The 20,060-nt window shown below is 51.5% G+C and overlaps 1 protein-coding gene across 1 annotated transcript in view; it reads right to left on the reverse strand.

Annotated features, from left to right (window-relative positions):
• Positions 1–18,429, reverse strand: part of MGMT (O-6-methylguanine-DNA methyltransferase) — a 283,374-nt gene extending 264,945 nt beyond the window's left edge. The window contains exon 1 of the mRNA XM_041745253.1: positions 18,328–18,429. The gene's annotated coding sequence lies outside the window, so the exon portion shown is untranslated. The remainder of the gene's footprint in view (positions 1–18,327) is intronic.
• Between the last annotated feature and the right edge of the window lie 1,631 nt (positions 18,430–20,060).

A 20,060-nucleotide genomic window follows, 5' to 3' on the forward strand; every position in this document is an offset into this window, starting at 1 on the left:
CAAGAGGCTCTTGATTTCCTCTGACTTTCTAATTCTGGTCCTCTTGGTATGGAGTTGAAATGATCCTCCTTTGCAGTAAAAGTACAAATAAAGTTCTTTAAATATCTTAACAGAGAGTCAACTCATGCCTATCAGCTTAGCCCCACACCTGCCACCTGGGACTCACCTGCGTGGCATTCTCACTGCTGACCAGGATCTAATGTGAGCAGCAAAGACTGCAGGACCTTAAACACAGGAAAGGGGCTGAGACACAGGCTGTGGAAGAGTAGAGAAGCCACCAGAAGAGGGTGAGCCAATTCAGAATGTAGCTGACCCAGCATCAGGCCCGGTGGGATTACCAAAGCCCAGGAGGCAGGGCCATCGGGAGTGAGAACCCCGGGAGAGGAGACAGAAGGGCCAGAAAGGGGCCCATGGAAGCAGAGAGCTGAAGTACTCTCTTTTAGATCAGACAAGGAACAGCCATGCCTGGCACTCACACCCATGGTCCTGGCCTCCAATCTCCTGCCAATGGCCACATCTACCAGAGATCAGAGGGCACAGGCATCAGCACCAGGAGGGGTGGCTCTGGCAGCCAACTGGCAGCTGACCTGTATACTCTCCTAAGGCTCATCCAGACTTCTATCGCACTCCTGGGTGACACACTCCTCCTGAGAAGGCCCTCTCTCTGTGCATTCCTCTCTCGACCCTCTCGACCTTCCATCCTCTACCCAATCAAGGAAGACCACTGGAACACTGCCTCACTGGACTGTCATTCTTACTTCCCTAAACATGATACCTTCTATTTAAGTTGAGGATCCACAAGAAAACAAAGGAAAAGAAAGTCACATAAAACCCATTCCCGCACTTGGTTATTCAAAAAAACCAACATTAAATGGCTTACGAGCCCTTACTTAAAAGTTTAGGACAAATTCCTCCCACAAGAAAAGGTTTCTCTCTCCTGAATAGATGATACCCTTGTACTAAGTTATACAACGAGTGCTGGGTAACTCCTTTCCCTTTTCACCGTGGCTGCCTGTATGCCCAATGACAGGTTGCATTGTATGTACATAAACTATTTTCAGCCCAGCTTTCCTGGCATATTGACTTTCTTAGTGCACGGTTCTATGGCAATCACAACTACCCAAATACAGTCATGAAACAGAAAACAAACATAAGTCTCTGACAGAAGGCAAAATAGCTGACACAAAATCCATGTGCTAAGGGTCAGGCCCCAGAGCCGGCCTGCCTGGGTTAAAACAATTATAGGTATGTCCCTGTGTTCAAGACAGAGGAAAACAGGATGCCTGGGTGGCTCAGTAGTTGAGCATCTGCCTTCGGCTCAGGTCATGATCCCAGGGTCCTGGGGTCGAGTCCCCATCAGGCTCACCGCAAGGAGCCTGCTTCTCCCTCTGCCTATGTCTCTGCCTCTGTGTGTGTGTGCCTCTCATGAATAAATAAATAAAATGTTTTTTTTAAAAAAAAAAAAAGACAAAGGAAAATAAAAACATGCTTAAGATATAAAAAGCACCCCAATGGAACTCATGTAAAATACAGTATCTAAAATGAGAAATACACCTGGTGTGATTCATAGATCAGATACAGAAGGGAAAGATTAGTGACAATGAAAAATATGTTTTTTAACTATCCAGGCAGAGAAAAAAAAAAAAGACTGAAGGAAATGAACAGAGCATCAGTAAGATGTGGAACAATATTAAACAATCTGACACACATTGAAGTCACCCCAGAAAAAGGCAGAAAAATATTTGAAAAAATATTAACCATTTCTTTAAATTTAATGTCATTACACTCACAGATGCAAGAAACTCATTGAAACCAAAGCCTTAGAGACATAAAGAGAAGTAAACCAAGGCGCATCATAATCAAATCACTGGAAAAAAAAAAAAACTGATAATGAAAAAACTTGCAAGTGGCCAGAACAGGGAAAGGGGACGGATACCATGCAGAGGGGAAACATTAAGCATGACAGCACACCGGTCCTCAGGAGCTATGTGAGCCAAGATGCAATGGAATACCATATTTAAAGCATGAAAAGGAAAAAAAAATAGTCAATTTAGAATTCTATAAGCAGCAAAATATCTCTCAATAATAAAAGCAAAACAAAGGCTTTTTCAAAAAAAAAGAAGAAGAAGAGAAGAAGACAGTTTGGGTACTAGCAGACCTGCGTTTGAGAAACACTAGTACAAGTTCCCTAGGCATAAAAAAATGATACCAGATGGAAATTTGGATTTATACAACGGAATAAAGAGCATGGGAAATGGATAATAGGCCAATAGATATAAAAGCTGGGGGAGGGTTCCTATTTTCAATCTTTTTAAAAGATAACTCACTGCCTAAAGCAAAAACAACGATATATTTTGGAGTTTGTACTATATGGAGAAATAAAATGTATTAAATGAGTACAATGGGAAAATGCGAGAGGCTGAAGCTACTATCATAAGGTTCTCCCACTGTATGTGATGCTAATAATGTCACATGAATGCAGACTATGATAAGCTAGACACATTCACAATACCCTAGAGCAACCACTGAAAAGCAGAGGAAGGAGAGAGAGCTAATAAGTTTATATAAAACCCAAGCTAATATCATTAAAAATATATATTCACAATTCTCTATAAATTTAGGACTGATATAAGAAAGTATGTCCTCTGATCACAAGGTAATTAAGTGGAATATCAGTAACAGAGGTATCAGGAAAATCCCAGACTATTTGGAAATGAAACACTTCTAAATAAGCCATGTGATATGGAAGGAATCACAGAGAAAACTGGAACTGACGAGACACTGAAGGAAAGTAAGACGACACAGCCATCGGGAGACGAACTCCAACGAGCTTTATGCTCCAAGGGGAAATTTGGCCCTGAGCATCAATGTGAGAAAAGACCAAGGGCTCAACTCAATGATCCAAGCTTCCACCTTACTAAACCCAAAGTGAGCAGAAGAAGGGAATAATAAGGAGAAGAAATCAGTAAGAGATAAAAGAGGGAAATCAATTATAACAAAAGTTGGTTCTCTGAAATGGACAAACCACTAACCAGACCAATTAGAAAAAAAAAAAGAGAAACACAAATTACCAATATTAGTAATAAAAACAAGGACCTGACTTAAATCCTACAGACACTCGAAGGACAATAAGAGTATTAAAATCACTTTGGGCCAATGAATTCAAACAAATGAGATGAAATGACCCAATTTTTTGAAAACCTCAAATTACCAAAAAGTCACTGAAGAAGAAAGAAATGACCTGGATAACACTCGGCCTACTACAGAAACGGAAGGCGTAGTTAACCTCCTCTCCACAAAGAAAACCCCACACCAACACGGCCTCACTGGCAAATCCTAGCAGACGTTCAAAGAAGAAACAATACTAACAGCATGTAAACTGTTCCAGGAAATAAAAGCCGCCCGACGTCATGAGTCTAGGATTGCCCTAATTCCAAACCAGAAAGACTCTCCCAGAGAAGAAAGCTACAGGTCTGTACCACCCCAGAAACACAGACGCACAAGTCCCCAAACGGTAGCAAAGTGAACCCAGCAACGCGTAACAGCCCTGACACATGGAGCCACGTGGGGTCACCCAGGAATGCAGAGTGGGTCTCATACACGAAGGGCAAGCAGCGGGACTCAGTATACTCACGGCACCAGGGAGAAAACTTCCCCAACGTGACAAGAGGCACCCGGAGCGAAGCACGGTGAGGACCACACGTCACGGCGGGTGAGGATGATGCAAAGAGCAGTGAACAGCTGCTGAAAAGGAAAAGAAGAGGCAATCCTCCTGCCCGCCCAGCCCACAACCTCAAGGTCAAGGGGAAAAAGCCAGGTTCATGTCAGAATGTCTGGACGAAGTGATCAAGCTCATGGTCTTTATTCCATAATCTCAACCATTTTCAATATTCCGTGCCCGACGGGAAGCGCTCGGGAGGGCTCCAGCAGCAGAGCGAGGTGGTGGCTGTCTGCACGGATGCACCCCGGGGGGGGGGGAGCTCTTCGGATGAACCTGCAGACTCACCCATGACACAAACGCTTTCCCTGTCGGAATGAGGAAGGACCTGTGGTGACTCAGACTGGGGGACCCAGCAGACATCTTCTCAAAAATAAACAGTGCGAGCGCGTCACTGTGACACATTGACGGGGTTTGCTGCTAATGGTAAATTGAGAGCTTTAAATGGTGATCACAACTTTAGGAGACATGTGTCCCCCACCGCGCCTTAACGATCGCCCGGTTCTAAGGCCGTTCTAGAAAGGCGGTGATGTGAACAAGCATGGGTTTCAACACTGCATTATGAAACTTGTCAACATTTGGAAGATGTGTACAAACCAGCAAACCAGTATTTTCCAAAAGACCAATGAATAATGTAACAAAATCATTCAAGGTGCAAGACACATCAATCGATTTCCACGTAAGCGAGCACAAAAAGCTCACTAAGGGCTCAGATTCCACACAGCAAAGAACCTTCCAGAAGCTAACACTTTCCTGTCGAGTTCTGATGCCATCTCACAGAATATCCACAATTATCTGAAAGAGCTATTAAACTGCCTTTCCTTACCAGTTATTTGTATGAAGCCGGACTCTTGATACGCCTCAACCCAAACACATCATGGTAGACAGAGCAGGAACAGGTGCAAGATCTGGCTGCCTTCTATTAATCCAGTCATTTAGAACACGTGGAATAAAAAGTAAACCAATACCGCTCACCTCACCAATCTTTTTTTATGGAAAATAGTTACTTTTCATTTAAAAATGTGTTGTTTACATTAAAATGTAATAGGTTTATTGTTGCTTAAATGAATTAATAAATGTTAAGTTTCTCAGCGCTAACTTCTAATGTGGTAAATTTGATATATGACTCACAGAAGTTCTCTGGGGTCTCTAATAAGTTTTTAAGAGCGCACAAAGTCTCTGAAACCAAATCACGTGAGCCCACCGGTGTGAGGGGAAGAGTGCCGAGACTACACCTGGCCATACCCCACCTGCCGTCTTGACCCCCCTGCAACCAAGGGGCTTTTCAGGATCTAATCCCTCCATTGGCAAACAGGAGGCAGAACAGAGGGACACCCCATATCTTCCATCTGACATCCTGAGTGTAACCAGAGGACGTCCCAAGAAAATAACCACTTTCCCAGCTTTTTAAGTACTCTACTACCTTTACCTCTGCCACCACCTGTATAAACTTTTCCATAAAAATTTGATTAAATCTCTCCAGGAGACTTCCTTATAAAGCTCCACTAGAGAATGTATCATTATTTCAGCTTAGAGTTGGAAACAAGGGGTGGGGGGAGAAAGAATCCTTTGGTGTAGCAAGTCAGTGTATGAATACAATTCCATATGAAAACATTTAAAATACATTAGATTTTTGGTCAAGATGAAAGACCAAAAAAAAAAAAAAATCAAGCAATCTATTCTAATTGGGTTCCCATGGTAACTGTACAATTGGGTTTTTCAATATAACATCCCAAAGGCCCAATGCACACTTGTAAAATATACTTCAAACAGCCTGAATTGTTTTTACGTTACAGCACTCCCAGGAAGATCAATTACTATCCATCCCCACCCTGACTATTAGTGGCAGGACACGTTAACACTGCTTGCCACATTAACATAAGTCATATAAGGAGCACTACACATCACAATCATTATATAAAACTAATCACACGCTTCAGATTCATCAAACCTGCTCTGGGTAATAAACCGATACCACGGTTGTCGCAGAATCATGTTTACGAAATGTAAGAAATCGAGCCCAACTACATGCCACACCATTATGCCTCTCTTATTGATTTCAAGGATAAACAGAATCAATCATTAATAATTACATTATAAGATGGCCCTCAAGGTTAATCATATTCTTAGAGACTCTCACTATGGAATTAAACAACAAACATAGCTGTGCTAATAAATAAATAAATAAAACATAACTGAGAATTCAAATCCACGTTTTAAATATTAACAGCACGCTATGAAGCACAGCACAGTCCCTCACTCGGGATTCCAGCCTCCCCCACGTGGACCACAGTGGTCGCTCCCTGCCAAGCGGCATTCCCGGGACCGGTGCTGGCCCACACAGCAAGGCACAGAGCCCCAGCCACAGCTCAGCGACAACAGATCCACTAGGTAAAAGTTTACAACTTGAGTTTTCTTTGCAACGAGCATAAAGATCCCTCCACAGTTGATGCATTCTGCAGATCTACACCCCATAGCACGAGCTGGTGCTTGGGCAGAAATAAATTTAACAATCTCCTGCCTTTTTGGGTCCCCTCATCAATGGCCACAGATCTAACACAGGCCAATCTGGTGGTGCAACTGTAGGCCAGCAGCTTCCAGTGAGGAATGTCTCACTAGGTCCCCAACTCAACAGAGACCTCCAGAAATCCTGAAAGACAACGTAGCATGGAAAGTAGCAAAGTGCATGATTCTTAGAATTCTAGCTGGTGTCCAACAAGATGACCATAGGCTGCTCCTTGATCCACGCAGGACTAGAGCCTGAATTGACCAATGTCAAGGAAAAAAACCAAACAACCAATATAAAATCCCAACCAGCAAATCTAGGCTAGTTCCCCAACCCTCCTCTTGCCTAAGAATCCCAGTCACCCAGCTCTTACACCAGACTCTCCCCCCAGCATCAGCAGCTGGGAGCCTCGACAGCATCTCAGAACATATGCACCCAGTGCCACGATGTCACCGGGCCCTCTGGGCATCTCATGCCTTGCCTGCCACGTCACTTTCTATGATCTTTGGGGTTCCCGGTAACAAGACACAGATTTCGGTGTATTCTGTTTTCTATTCTTCCTACATACACTCACACCTTCAGGGATGCCAGGACCTAAACCTGAGAACCAGCCTACATGACTTTTGAGCACTATCTCACTACAAGTTGCCCTCATCCCCAAATTCCAACTTTATACACAAGCCTCACAGTTCTAGAGGCTGTGAAGTCCAAGATCAAGGTTCTGGCTGACTTTATGTCTGGTAAGGGCTCTCTTCCTGGCTAGCAGATGGCTGCCTTCTCCATTCTGCCCTCAAATGGTGGGGAAAGGGGTGGAGGTGAGGCACTGAGAGGAGAGGAGTGGGGAGGACACAGGAGGAGCAAGGAAAAAGAGATCTTTCTCCACCAATCCTGCTGGACAAAGGTCTCACCTTATGATCCCAATTCATCTTCATTTAACTCCTAGGGGTCACTCTCCAAATACAGTCACAGGGCTTAGGGCTTCAACATCTGAATTCTGGGAGGATACGCTCAACCCCTGGCTGGGCCTTCCACCAAGTCTAAGTGCACACCAGCCTTGGAGGGCTCCCCATACAGATTCCAGCATCGCCTTCCACCAAGTCTAAGTGCACACCAGCCTTGGAGGGCTCCCCATACAGATTCCAGCATCACCTTCCACCAAGTCTAAATCCACACCAGCCTTGGAGGGCTTCCCATAGAGATTCCAGCATCGAGAGATGAAACCAACACACTTGAGTGTGAGTGTGTGGCCCAAGGGAAGGGCCCAGGCATTGGAGGGACTCAGGGAGGCTGTGTTTGGGCTGGGTCAGAAGAGGCCCTCCAGGCAGGGCAGAAGAAGGCTCTGGAAAGAAGGGGATGGGGTCTCCCACTCATCCAGTCTCAGAGCAAAGCTTGGTGCACAGGCTTCTAGAGAAAGTGCCAGAACAGATGTGCATGGCCATCAGGCTGAATGTGGCTTCAAGATGAGTCTCTCAGGCTCATCCCATCTGGCATCTGGGTGGGTGCAGGGATTCCCTTAAAGCATCTTTAGATCCTTGCCTTCAACAGAAGGAGGAAGAGGTGGTCAGTGGCTGACTCTCCCTGGTCTCATGCCTACATGCTAAGCTTCCACTGCCTGGCACCTGCTGAAGCAGTGCCCTTGTCAGGCACCTGGCCTCCTTCCACGTGGGGTTCAGCTTTCCCTGGAAGCTTCTCTGGTGCCCTCATGGACAGAAGCAGGGGACTGTGTGGGGCTTGGGAGGCAAAGAAACCAAGGTCGTAGAAAGTGGACCGTGGCAACTTCTTCCTCCGTGATGCAGGACAGGAGATCTGAAAATCCTCATCATCTAAACCTAGAGCCCCAAGAGGCAGCCTCGAGTCTGAGGGCCGGACAGAGGTGCCAACACTCACCTGGCTTCCCAAAGGTAACCCCCCAGTCGAGGTAAACTCCAGGTGGTCTGGGGCCAGTGCCCTACTGTAGTAGCAAGCATCCAACACTACAAACAGACCAGAAACAGGGTGCATGGGTGGCTCAGTCAGTTCAGCATCTGACTCTTGATCTCAGAGTTGTGAGTCTAAGCCCTACATTGGGCTCCACATTGGGTGTGGAGCCGATTTATTAAAAAAAAAAAAAAAAAAGCACAGACCAGAAACACAAGCACCCAACAATCCAAACACACCAGAAACATGGGCAGCCACAAAGTGGCTTTTCATTAAGTGGGATTTTCTACATGAACATCAGGCCACAACCCAAGCACAGCAAATGTTTGCTTCCAACACTAAAATTATTGGAACCGCTTACTTAAGGCCAATACAAAGGAATTTTTAACTAATCCGTCCAAGAAGCCATCCTGCCTTAATTGTCATGATACACAGTGGCTGGGAGTAGATGCACGTCGGGCTCAAAGGGTTCTGAACAAGAAACCTCACCAAACAGGACAGGAAAATCGCTCAGGAAACCAGAACCAAAACCTCTGGAGGCTCTTCTGGGGTGATCAATAGTCCAGACAACACCACAAGGACAGCAATGGTGATCTCAGTTCAGAAGGAAATGCTCTGATTACACAAAAAGCTAAGAGGAAGTCTTTAAAGCCCATACTTTTGTAGGAAAAAAAAAAAAGGCAACCATAAGTAGGGGTTACGGCTCCAGCCCCACCTGGGCTCAAGCTATTCGGAGAGTGGCAGCCAAGGCATCACAAGGACCCCGACATGAGGGGGCCAACCCCCCGGCTCACTCAGGAACTCCGGGTTTAGCTCTGGAAGCGTGTGTCCCTGGGAGGCCGCAGTCACCCACGACCGAGGCAGAGCTCCCGGGGAGCCCGCCTGCTGCTGGGCAGAAGACCTTTACGTGGTTGGTCGTAGTCAAAAGGGTGAATAATGCTGAAATCGTAAGACTATTTACTCACTTCTAGAACCTGCATATTCGTTCTGATAGTTCTTGGAACAAACTTCAGGAGGAGCAGCCGAGGGGCAGCCCCCGCAAGCTCCCTGCAGACGCGCTGGGGCCCGCACCCCGCCAGCGCCGGAGACGGATGGGCTGGGGTGGGCGCGGAGGGCGCTCCTCGGCAGGCCCGCCGGCGGGACGCACCGCATCCATCTGACTCGACAGCTTAATCTGATGATAACACGATGGTGACAGAAACAAATTTTTCTGCACAATAAAGAATAGCACACATGGGCTTTTCTTGGGATAGCTAGCTAAATTCAGTAACTTTTGGAAATACATCATTTCTTTTTCTTTTTCTTTTCTTTTTTTTTTTTTTTTGCCCATTTTTCTAGGAACTTCCACTTGAGTGTGAAAAGCCTCACTAACAAGAGCAGCCGCAAACACAGAACATAGCCCTGATCGGACGCTCAGGACCCCTTCCCTCTGCTCTGCTGGGTCCTGGCCCTCCTGCAGGGTCACGGCCCACACGGACGTCATGACATAACCGTGACAGGTTCAGCGCACGGAGACCTTGAAGCCCGTTTCTAGGATCCGAGCCACACTGTGGCCTTAACCACTGTGGGGTGTCCACAGGCCGGCACAGCCAGGCGGCCTCGACACACCCCACCCCTGACTCCACGCAGGCCATTGGTGCCTTTCCATCTGTCCTTCCAGCACGCCAGCCGGTGGCCACCCAGGACCTCCCGGACACTGTGCCCAGGCCTCCATTCGCAAGGCCGCCCACCTCTCATGGCTCAAGCCGCCCTCACAAGTCATCCTACCTGGGGGACCTGCTCCAACCACCTTCAACCCACTGACACCCCCCAACCAGGGCCTCCCACACCCCAGTGTGCCTCCAGAAGCACTGAGAACCTAAGACACGGCACGCGGTGGACAGGCCCGCTCCCCGCCCGACGCCCCAGCAGGTGACCCCCACGGGGTCAGACAGGAGCACAGCCTGAGGACACGGGCCACGCAGAAATCCATGGAGTCTTTGCGGAAGGAGACCAGGCACACGCTTTCCTTCCGATCTTCATTCCGACGCAACGGTGCACCCCGAGCCTGGCAGTTTAGTTTCGGGAGCCCGCCAGCACCGGCAGGGTCGTCCAGGTCCCCGCACCGCCGGAGGACGGGCTGGGTGCGAGGGCCGCTAACGAGCCCCCTCGTCCCTGCTGACACTTCTGCCCGAGCGAGGCTACGGGAAGGCAGCCCCCCACTCCCGAACCCAAATGCCAGCGCGACGGAAGGGGTTTGTTTACCCTCCCAAGGCCAGATCTTTTCTCTAACTTCCCCAGGATCGCTTTTCTGTGAATAAAAAGTATATACACCACAAGTTTTTTCCTTTCTCATTAAAAAAAAACTCATTCTAAACACAGTCATCTTCCATGACCCTCCTCCCTCACGGCACGGCGCTCCGTCAGAAAGCCCTGCAGGACCCCTCGGCCTCGCACAAACTGTCCCCAAACCACCCTTGACCCGGGGCACATGACCGGACTGTGTCACCCGCCACGTGCAGCAGAGGCTGCCCACCGCCTGACCTTCGTCCTTCCTCCCTGTCGTCCCTGCCTCCCCTGCTGATGACTCGGTGGCCCCACTTGCGAAGGTCCTGAGCCCAAGGCTCAGAGAGAACAGTCCCCTTCCTGGCTGGCCTTGTGCTAACGTCAGGGCTCCTTTGCAGCCCCGACCCCCACCCGAACTCCAGCCGAACTGCTCACAGATGCACCTGCACCCCGGAGTCCACGCTCCCACTGCTCCACCCACAAAGTCCCACCCACAGGCCACCGGGACAAACCTCACAAGTTTCTGCACAGATGTTTCACCCACCCCTGCAGCAGGAATCAGGACCAGGTCCACGGTCCATCGGGACTTGGTGATGAGCATGGCTGCAGTCCTGGAACACAGCCTGGGACTTGGTGCCCTCCTCCTTTCTCTGGCTCCCACCCAACTGTCCTCCCACTCTCAAACACTGTATGGGGTGTTTGAGACCCCATTATTTTGCCCATTTTTCTAGGAACTTCCACTTGAGTGTGAAAAGCCTCACTAACAAGAGCATAGACGAACGCCTTCAGCAAATGGCAAAGCTCACACAGGCACGGTCCCGCGACGTCCTCACTGCGGGCAGCCCTGTATTAGTGGTCTGTGTACTGGGAGGTGTCGTGAGCATGTCAAGCAGGGACAGACATGAGAGCGCTGTTCCTCCCCCAACGCTAAGGACAGTGCTTGGTCACACTGGAGTTCAGAAAATCTAAGTGAACACACGTAGGTATGTATTTATTTACACCACATCTTGCCCCCAAAAGGACCCGTGCCTGGTTCTCACTTGACCCCTGCAAAGGCAGTGACACAGCCGTGGGCCAACCCGGAGCTCTAGTCCTATCCTGTGCCCCTTGTGCAGAGCACCCAGCCTCTCCCAGAGAACAGCACACATGGGCTCCTCACACACAACAAGGAAACCACGGGTGTCCACAGGATGCGAGAAGTCGGCCACATAAAGCAACCCGTGCAGTGGGCCTTCAATGAATGCTATTACCAGCAACACCATTATTGCAGTGGCCAGAATCTTCTGGAACTTGACTAACTCTACCAGGCTGAACCATGAGGGGAGGGTAAAGACAGACCCCAAAATAGGGCCCATTTCCACCCACACATATTACTGAAGATTTTCTCTTTCTGACAAAGCTGACCTAACAGATTGCCCCGCCCCTCACTACTGTGGTCTGAGCAGTCACACTTGGGAAAATACTGTGCCATGCTGGTGCCACTGCTGGCTCCTGACCACTGCCAGTGTCGGGCTCTGTGTCACGTCCTTCAGCAAGCTTTTTCAGCATAACAGATGATTACCGTCGAGCCTCCCAGGGCTGTCGGAGATGGGCAGGGCCCCCCCAGGGAACACACCTGCCAAGCCCACTGGCCCACGAGGCACAAGCCTGCCGTCAGCATGGCACCCCTGACCACTCACCACACTGCCCCCTGAGTGGGAGGCACCTGGAGGCCAACCGCCCGGGCAGCTCCCAACAGTGTCCACGGTGAAACAACGGAACTGGCAGCAGAGGAAACCACCTCCTTAGAGACAAGAAGGATTTAGACACCTAGCAAACTCCCCGTGGGCTACATCATGCTCCAGACCAAACAGAAGTCCATGACCACCTGGAATCACAGACACACGGGAGGTGGAGCATGGGAGCCAAGAACCATCACTAGTCCTGCCTCCTCTGAAAAACAGCTTGGTGGCCCTAAGCTAACATATGCCAACTATTACTGTTATTCAGGGCTCACCAGGGCCTGGTGTGATCTGCACACGTGACTCCCTCTCAATAGGCAACTACAGCCCTATGAGTGATAGTGTCATTTCCCCTAGTTTTGGGGAAACCAAGGCTCAGAATACTTATCTAACTCTCCTCAAGGTCATATAACCAGTAGACCCAAGTCCAAACAAGCAGTCTTGCTAGCAGAGGCTGCCCACTTACCCCCGTGCAGGCTGCCCCAAATGGGGGCTTGGGTTATGAGTAAATCCATAAAATAAGGATGCTGGCTGGGCTGGAGGGAAACCAGGATTTCTGGTAGGTTCCTCCCTGCCTTTTCCAGGTACAATCTCATCCACAAATGAGATAATGGTTCTAAATGAACATTTCTATCCAGGCGGTGCCTCATACTTTATTATTTCATATGCTTATACTCATCCAGACAGACAATTAAGTGTGATCACCACCATCAGACAGATGAGGAGGCAGCTTGGAGTTCAACATTTGCTTAAAGTCGCCCAACTAACTGCGGCACCTGGATGGCTCAGTCAGTTGAGCATCCAACTCAGGGTCATAAGATCGAGCCCCACATTGGGCTCCACACTGGGCATGGAGCCTGCTTGAGGATCTCTCTTTCCCTCTCCCCACTGTGCGTGCTAGCTCTCTCTCTCTCTCTAAAACAAAACAAAACAAAACAAACTAATAGTCACCCAACTAGTAAACAGCACCACCAAAATCCCTCCCATGTTCTCTCTGACGCCACTCTTCCTACATAAAAACCCAACTCAGTTCCACAAAAACACGTTCAGTGGTGTATCTGAAAGTTCACCCTCACCCGAGACCAGGAAAATGCTTCCACCCACAGCGGGGAAAAAAAAGACACCAGCCAGTCAAAAGGAAAGACAGGAGGCAAATATAACATGGCTGGCCATGCTTCACTTTGTTTGTAAAACTAATGCCAAAGTTTTGGTAACATCTGCATCTTTTGTCATAACCACAAGACCGAAAACTATAACGCTATGATAACATGTTGGGTGTGCAATTGGAAGAGATTCACATGTCTCTGAGGAGTTACAAAACCATACACAGATCCATGAGCACAGGCAAGTGAGAACAACGTTGGCTGCGAATGGACCCTTCTGGAAGGGGAACTCCATTGCTCATCTGCACGGAGAGCATTCTTTCTCAGCCACCCTAAAGATTCCTCAAGAGATGCTCAAACATTACGGTCCCTAGAATGCCCTGAGAAGCCCGTAAAGACACAGGTCCCCAGGTTCTGATCCCATAGGTCTGGCAAGGGGCCGTGTAATCCGCCTTTTTTAACCAGCACCTTCGGTAATCCTGATGCCAGCGGGGCTCAGACCACCACTTGAGAACGCTGTTCTGCTATGGCTCATGGATCTCCCACTCCAAGGAGAGCATCAGATCCCACATTCCAGTGGTCGCTCTTACTAACGACCCCGAACAACCAGGGCAAAATCTGAAGGTGACATCATTGGTCCCAACATGTAGGCCTTTTGACTGAGGTGTAAACTGTAGCTAACAATTTAAAAACAAACGGGAAGTAACCACCAGTTACTTATGAAATGTCCACATTTCAATGTCCCATCCCATATTTTGCCCCATGATTCAATTCTCTCTCTTCACCCATCCGGATACCTCTCAACGCCCACTGCAGGAATCGCCTGATCTGTCAATAAGGTAAGAGTTTTCTAAACTACTATCCATATGACTCAATTTGTCAGTAAAAACTGCCACCAGCGCTGTGCTTGCAGAAAAATGTCCATAAATGCATTATTGCGACTGGCAGATCGATGTCTATAATAAAAACAAATAGATTTAACAAGTGCCTGCTTTTACGAGTGGTGCCATTGGCAGACGGCGCGTTCAGTTTCGCCCCCAGACTTCTGGGAATGGGCAATGGAGCTGGGGCTGGATACTCTGCTGACTTCACCGGTGCTACCGGTAGGAAATTATTCTAACAAGACAATTTTTGAAGTGGTACAGTGAACATAGGAGGCATTTATAACTCTCTCACGATCCCTTTCACGGTTACACACGTACATAGACGACAACAAATTTAGCAACTGTAAGGAAATGTTTCTGTGGAACTTTTAACTGGTTTTTCCACGGCGGTATCACAAGCCAGAAGTTTACTCTGGGATGCGGGGGCGGGGGGGGGGGGCAGGGACATGAGGCCTGCCTCCCTGGAGACCCCCACTCCTCTAAGCCCCTGATCTAATTGAAAACAACTTGTCGTATCAAAAACAAGTTTCAGCATTTAACACGTAGTCAACGGTGTCACCGCCGTGTCAGTGGCCCCTGGGGCTGCCTATGTATTTAGTTATTTCTCTAAAGCAGACATCAGGAGCGTGGCAGCCACAGACTGGCTTACCTGCCAGGGATTCCGAGCACTTTGGCAAGACACTGTGACCGATTTACATACAAGCCACATCTGCCCAAACCACTCTGATTCCTTCAAAGGTTACAAAAGGTCACAAAATGATTTATTCCTCTTAGACAATTCATTTTAATAGCTACATACAAGAATAAGTCATTCACTATATTCCATAATACGGTTTTCCCAAAATCTTGCACTGACCCCTCCATCTAAGCATTTTATTATTAATTTTTTACGTCAAAAGAAAATGACTCTTGCCAGTGACCAGCAAATACGCACCCGTTGCCCAAATGCCACAAAACACACACGTGGCAGTATTTTGTCTACAATGCTGGGTCTCAGACTTTCATCTGCCTTTGCTCACGACAGGCCTCCAGAGCTAACAGAAGGGGACGTGCATCCTGTGAAGCAAGGGGAAACCGGGCCGCCTGCACAGCTCAAACCCCCTCTCCCATGCAGATAACCACAGACTTTCACTTTAAACCAAGAATGGGGTGCTGCTGGGTTTGTTTGCTCAGCGCCTGAGAAGAATGACAGGGAATCCACTCTCACCCAATACGTGTTATAGTCCACACGTTCCCAATTTTTACAGTTTCAGGTTTTGTGTAACACTCTGAGCTAAGACCCAAGCTCCTTCAGAAAGCAGCTGTATCAGAAGCTGCCCTGCCAGAACCAGGGAACCCATCAGGGAGGACGAGGACGGCAGCCAAAGGAGCTCAGGGCCTTTCAGAGGCTGGGGCCCCAAAGTACGTGTCTGCAGTGACCACAGACATGATAGGACGCCAAAACCCTCAGGGAAAGTGGACGCACAAGAGGAACTGTATAGGTCAGTAGTTAGGTAAGGTCACAGGGAAGCATAAAAACAAACCTCACAGATGACCACAGAAAATACTGTCTTGCTTCCATGCCTTTTCTACTAAGGAGACTACACTATAAACTGAAAACAGCCTTGAGGCCCAAAACAGGGAGTCAGAATAGAACCGTGTTGCTGGTTTGAATCCCTGGCTTCTACATGTCCTCTGCAAAATAAGGAAGATAAAGACAGTTTAGCAAGGTTACTTCATTGAACAACAATGAGAAGCGCACCGTTGGGTCCCTGAGGTGGGAGCGCAGAGGAATGAGCTCTGCAGGACCGCCGGGGGGGGGGTCCTTCTCCCTCGGGCCCCCTGCCCTTCTTTCCTGCACGGACAGACCAGGCCCACACCTGCACACCGGCACAGGAAACTATGGGGATGGAAGGCCCAAGTGGGGGGCCCAGGTGAGATCCAACTGATATCCAAGTGAGACTAAACCAGAGAGGAAAAAGAAAAGTCTGAGAATCTCCGCTGAACAAGAGATGTTTCCATCACGTCCATGCCTAGTGCATTATTTCTTTAAACTTCCCCCTCCAGCAGCGAAGGCCTTTTTAAAGCAGGGTCTAAGAAGTCTAAAAATCTAGCTCTTACAATACAGATTTGTTTTAATAAAAAAGAATATTCGCATAGAAAAGGTGCCTTACTATGGCTCTTGCCCGTGAGGATGGGTTCATCCTGCCCCCACAGCGTAACAGCCTCTACTACTCCAGTTCCGACTGGAGACAAGAACCCAGGAGAGATGCGACACTTGCCAGAGCAAGGCCAAGTCTCCTGGTCTCCTGCAGACTCTGGCCCTCGCAGGTGTGGACTTGGTGTGAACTGCCCTCGGGACAATGTGTCTGAGCTAACACAATGTGAGCTCCCTGCTGGCCCGAGGGGGGGGGGGGCGGGGGGGGGGGGGGGGGATGGCCTGGGGTGCGAGGAGAGCTCTGACAATGTTTCCTTAAATCTGTTTTACCCTTAGGCCTGCCTCAGATGCTCCACGGTTCCTATTTAAAGAGCCAGCCGCTTCTTCGCTGGTTACGTTCAGCAGCTTCGTGCTCTGCCACATGCAGCAGAGGCGGCCCCTCTGTGGACAAAGCAGCCCCTCTGTGGGATGACTGTCCACCCACCTGACCGAGCAGACGCTGCGCTCCATCCACACAAGGTGCCTGGAGAACAGGAACCCAAGTACTGGGCAGAGGCCTCGCAGCCAAGACCATCCCGGGGGCTCAGGAAATGATGAGCCAGTGAGTGAGGGATGGATGAGCACTGCCCTACAGTGTCTCCACTGACCTGGGCATCAGGGTGCCCAGCGTGAAGCGCTCACACACTCCACCTGTTTACCCCAAGTGTTTACGGAGGCAATTTGGGTAATACGAATACAGACACCAGCCACCATCATGAGGACCCCAGAACATGGCCTTAAACAGGGCAGGAGGCGTGGAATTCCGCCCACGGAGGATGCTAAAGGCTCGCTGCAAGGAAGGGCCTGGGTCGAGGCCTCTGAAGCTTCCTGGGAACAGAAGGCGGACGGACAGCGTTCCTGGACGTGCATCAGCAGCGTGCGGGGCAGGAGCGTGCACAGGGGAGGGCCTCGAAGGTGTTGGCCAAGTCGAGGTGCGACGGGGGCAGCCTGCAGCCCACAGCAGGCCGCTGTCACCGCAGCTCAATGTGGTCCAGGAGCTGCAGGCCTGGGGTAGGAGGGCCGCACCTGGGCACATGTGAGACCTGGGTGGACTGTGGGTGGGGAGAGGCAGGCCTGGGGTGGGTGAGCCAGCCACACCTGGTGCACCTAGGCATATGTGGGACCTGGGCAGAGGGTGGGTAGGGAGAGGCAGGCCTGGGATGGGTGGACCACACCTGGACACATGTGAGACCTGGGCAGAGTGGGTGGGGAGAGGCAGGCCCAGGGTGGGTGAGCTGCATCTGGCGCACCTGGACACATGTGGGACCTGGGTGGAGGGTGGGTGGGGAGAGGCAGGCCCAGGGTGGGAGGGTTGCACCTGGACACATGTGGGACCTGGGCGGAGAGTGGATGGGGAGAGGCAGGCCTGGGGTGGGTGGGCCGCACCTGGGTGCACCTGGCACATGTGGGACCTGGGTGGAGGGTGGGTGGGCCACATCTGGGTGCACCTGGCACATGTGGGACCTGGGAGGAGGGTGGGTGGGCCGCACCTGGGTGCACCTGGCACATGTGGGACCTGGGCGGAGGGTGGGTGGGCCGTACCTGGTGCACCTGGCACATGTGGGACCTGGGCGGAGGGTGGGTGGGCCGCACCTGGGTGCACCTGACACATGTGGGAGCTGGGCGGAGGGTGGGTGGGCCGCACCTGGGTGCACCTGGCACACGTGGGACCTGGGCGGAGGGTGGGTGGGCCGCACCTGGGTGCACCTGGCACACGTGGGACCTGGGCGGAGGGTGGGTGGGCCGCACCTGGGTGCACCTGGCACGTGTGGGACCTGGGCGGAGGGTGGGTGGGCCGCACCTGGTGCACCTGGCACGTGTGGGACCTGGGCGGAGGGTGGGTGGGCCGCACCTGGTGCACCTGGCACGTGTGGGACCTGGGCGGAGGGTGGGTGGGCCGCACCTGGCGCCCCGGGGCGCACGTGGGGTCTGGGCGGAGTGGATGGGGCGCACGCAGGCCCCACACCTACGGCAGGGGAAGGAGCCCACAGAGCCACAGGCCCCGCCGCGGGCGGAGGGCAGCAACCAGACACTCACCCCGTCGCCCAGGCCGCCGACGGCGAGGAGCTGCGAGCGCAGGACGCTGGGGGCCACGGGAGCGCGCGCCGCCCGGGCAAGTCCCGGGCGCGGGGGCGGGGCCGAGACGCCTGGGGGCGGGGCAGGGCGCGGGGGGCGGGGTCGCCGCGGGGCGGGGCCTGGGCGTGACGGAAGCGCGGCGGGTGCGCGGGAGCCGACGCGCGCGGAGGGGCCCGGAGGGGGCGGGGCCAGGAAGAGCGGCGGGGGGCGGGGCCGACGGGGACGGGGCGGGGCCGACCCGGAGAGCGCGCCCGGCTCGGAGCATGCCCAGTGCGGCGGCGCCCGGGCCGACCCCGCTGCGCGCAGCCTCGCAGCCGCCTGGCACCGCCCCGCCGGGTCTTCCCGCCCTGGGGCCCGCCTCTCCCGCTCCCGCCCGGCGGCCTGGGCCTCGCCTCCGTCCGCCTCTGCCGCTCTGTGCCTCAGTTTTGCAAATGCCAGGCCCGCGCCCCGTGGTGCGTGCAGGTGCGCCCACGAGCCGTGTTGCGGGCTCCCAGGGCGGCAGGTGCCCGGAGCGCGGGGCCGCCTGCCTGGGCTCCAGGGGGCAGGGACCCGCAGGACTCCAGGCGCCTTCCAGGTCTCTGCAGGAGCAGAGGGGGCTGGGGCCCGAGGGGACCGATCAGGGCCCCTCAGGTCACCATGGCCTAGATGCACCCACATTCCTGGGCCCTGGCAGCCAGGCCAGCCTCGGGGCCATTCAGTGAGCACAGGGGTGCCAGGCCCTGCTCCATGCTGTGTGCACATTCTTACTGCGGAGCTGAGCTCCCCCCAGAAAGATACATGGGAGTCCCCACCCCACCCCCGCAGGACTCAGAATGTGACCTTATTTGGAGGCAGGATCTTTGCAGAGGTAACAAGTTACAGTGGGTCATTGGGGCGACTGGGGTCCTTGAAAGCAGAAGGCCAGGTGAAGACAGACACAGGAGGGGCTGTGTGAAGAAGGAGGGTGCAGAGTGATGCATCCTGGAGCCAAGGAACAGGTGGGGCCAGAGAGGCATGGGCAGCACCCGTCCCTAGAACCTTCAGAGGGTGCACAGCACTCTCCACACCTTGAATTCCAACTCCTGGGCTCCAGAGCTGCGAGACTGCGTGTGTTGTTTCCAGACACCCATTTTTGTGGTGCCCTTTATGGCAGCCCCAGGAAACACTATAGACACATTGTATCCAGCTTGATGGGACACAAGGCCCCCCTGGGAGTATCCCTCAAAGCTTAAGAGAGGTTACATACCCGTTGGTCCCCATCTATGCAGCTCCTAGTTTGTCTTCCTAATGGGAAAGAAATCTTCACTCTGCCTCTGTACACAACTACTCTATTGGGATATTCATGACTTGCATGGCTCAACATAGTAAGATTGTTAATAAAAATTTGTTCAAAGAACCAAGGTTGCTTTGTGATAAGCCCCAGTGACTCTATAGGTGCATCGTGGATCCTCTCAAGGTCACCACCCAGGGTCACACCTCGGCTGGGACATGTTCAGAATAGCTGCCTCTGGAAAGTGAACTAGGCCCTGGGTACACACTGCTGTTCAGATCAAGTACTTTTCTCCAGTAAGACTGGACCCAGCCTCAGAATCCTTCTCAGTGCTGCTCCAGGCAGCCGTAAGCACTTAAGCTAAGAAGGCAAGAGAAACAAAACATCTTTCCCGTTTGTTCTGGTCTTTTCTATAGGCTCCTGTGAAACTTATAACGCCCCCCCA

This window comes from Vulpes lagopus, chromosome 2 (genome assembly GCF_018345385.1).
Source record: "Vulpes lagopus strain Blue_001 chromosome 2, ASM1834538v1, whole genome shotgun sequence".
Lineage (NCBI taxonomy): Eukaryota > Metazoa > Chordata > Mammalia > Carnivora > Canidae > Vulpes > Vulpes lagopus.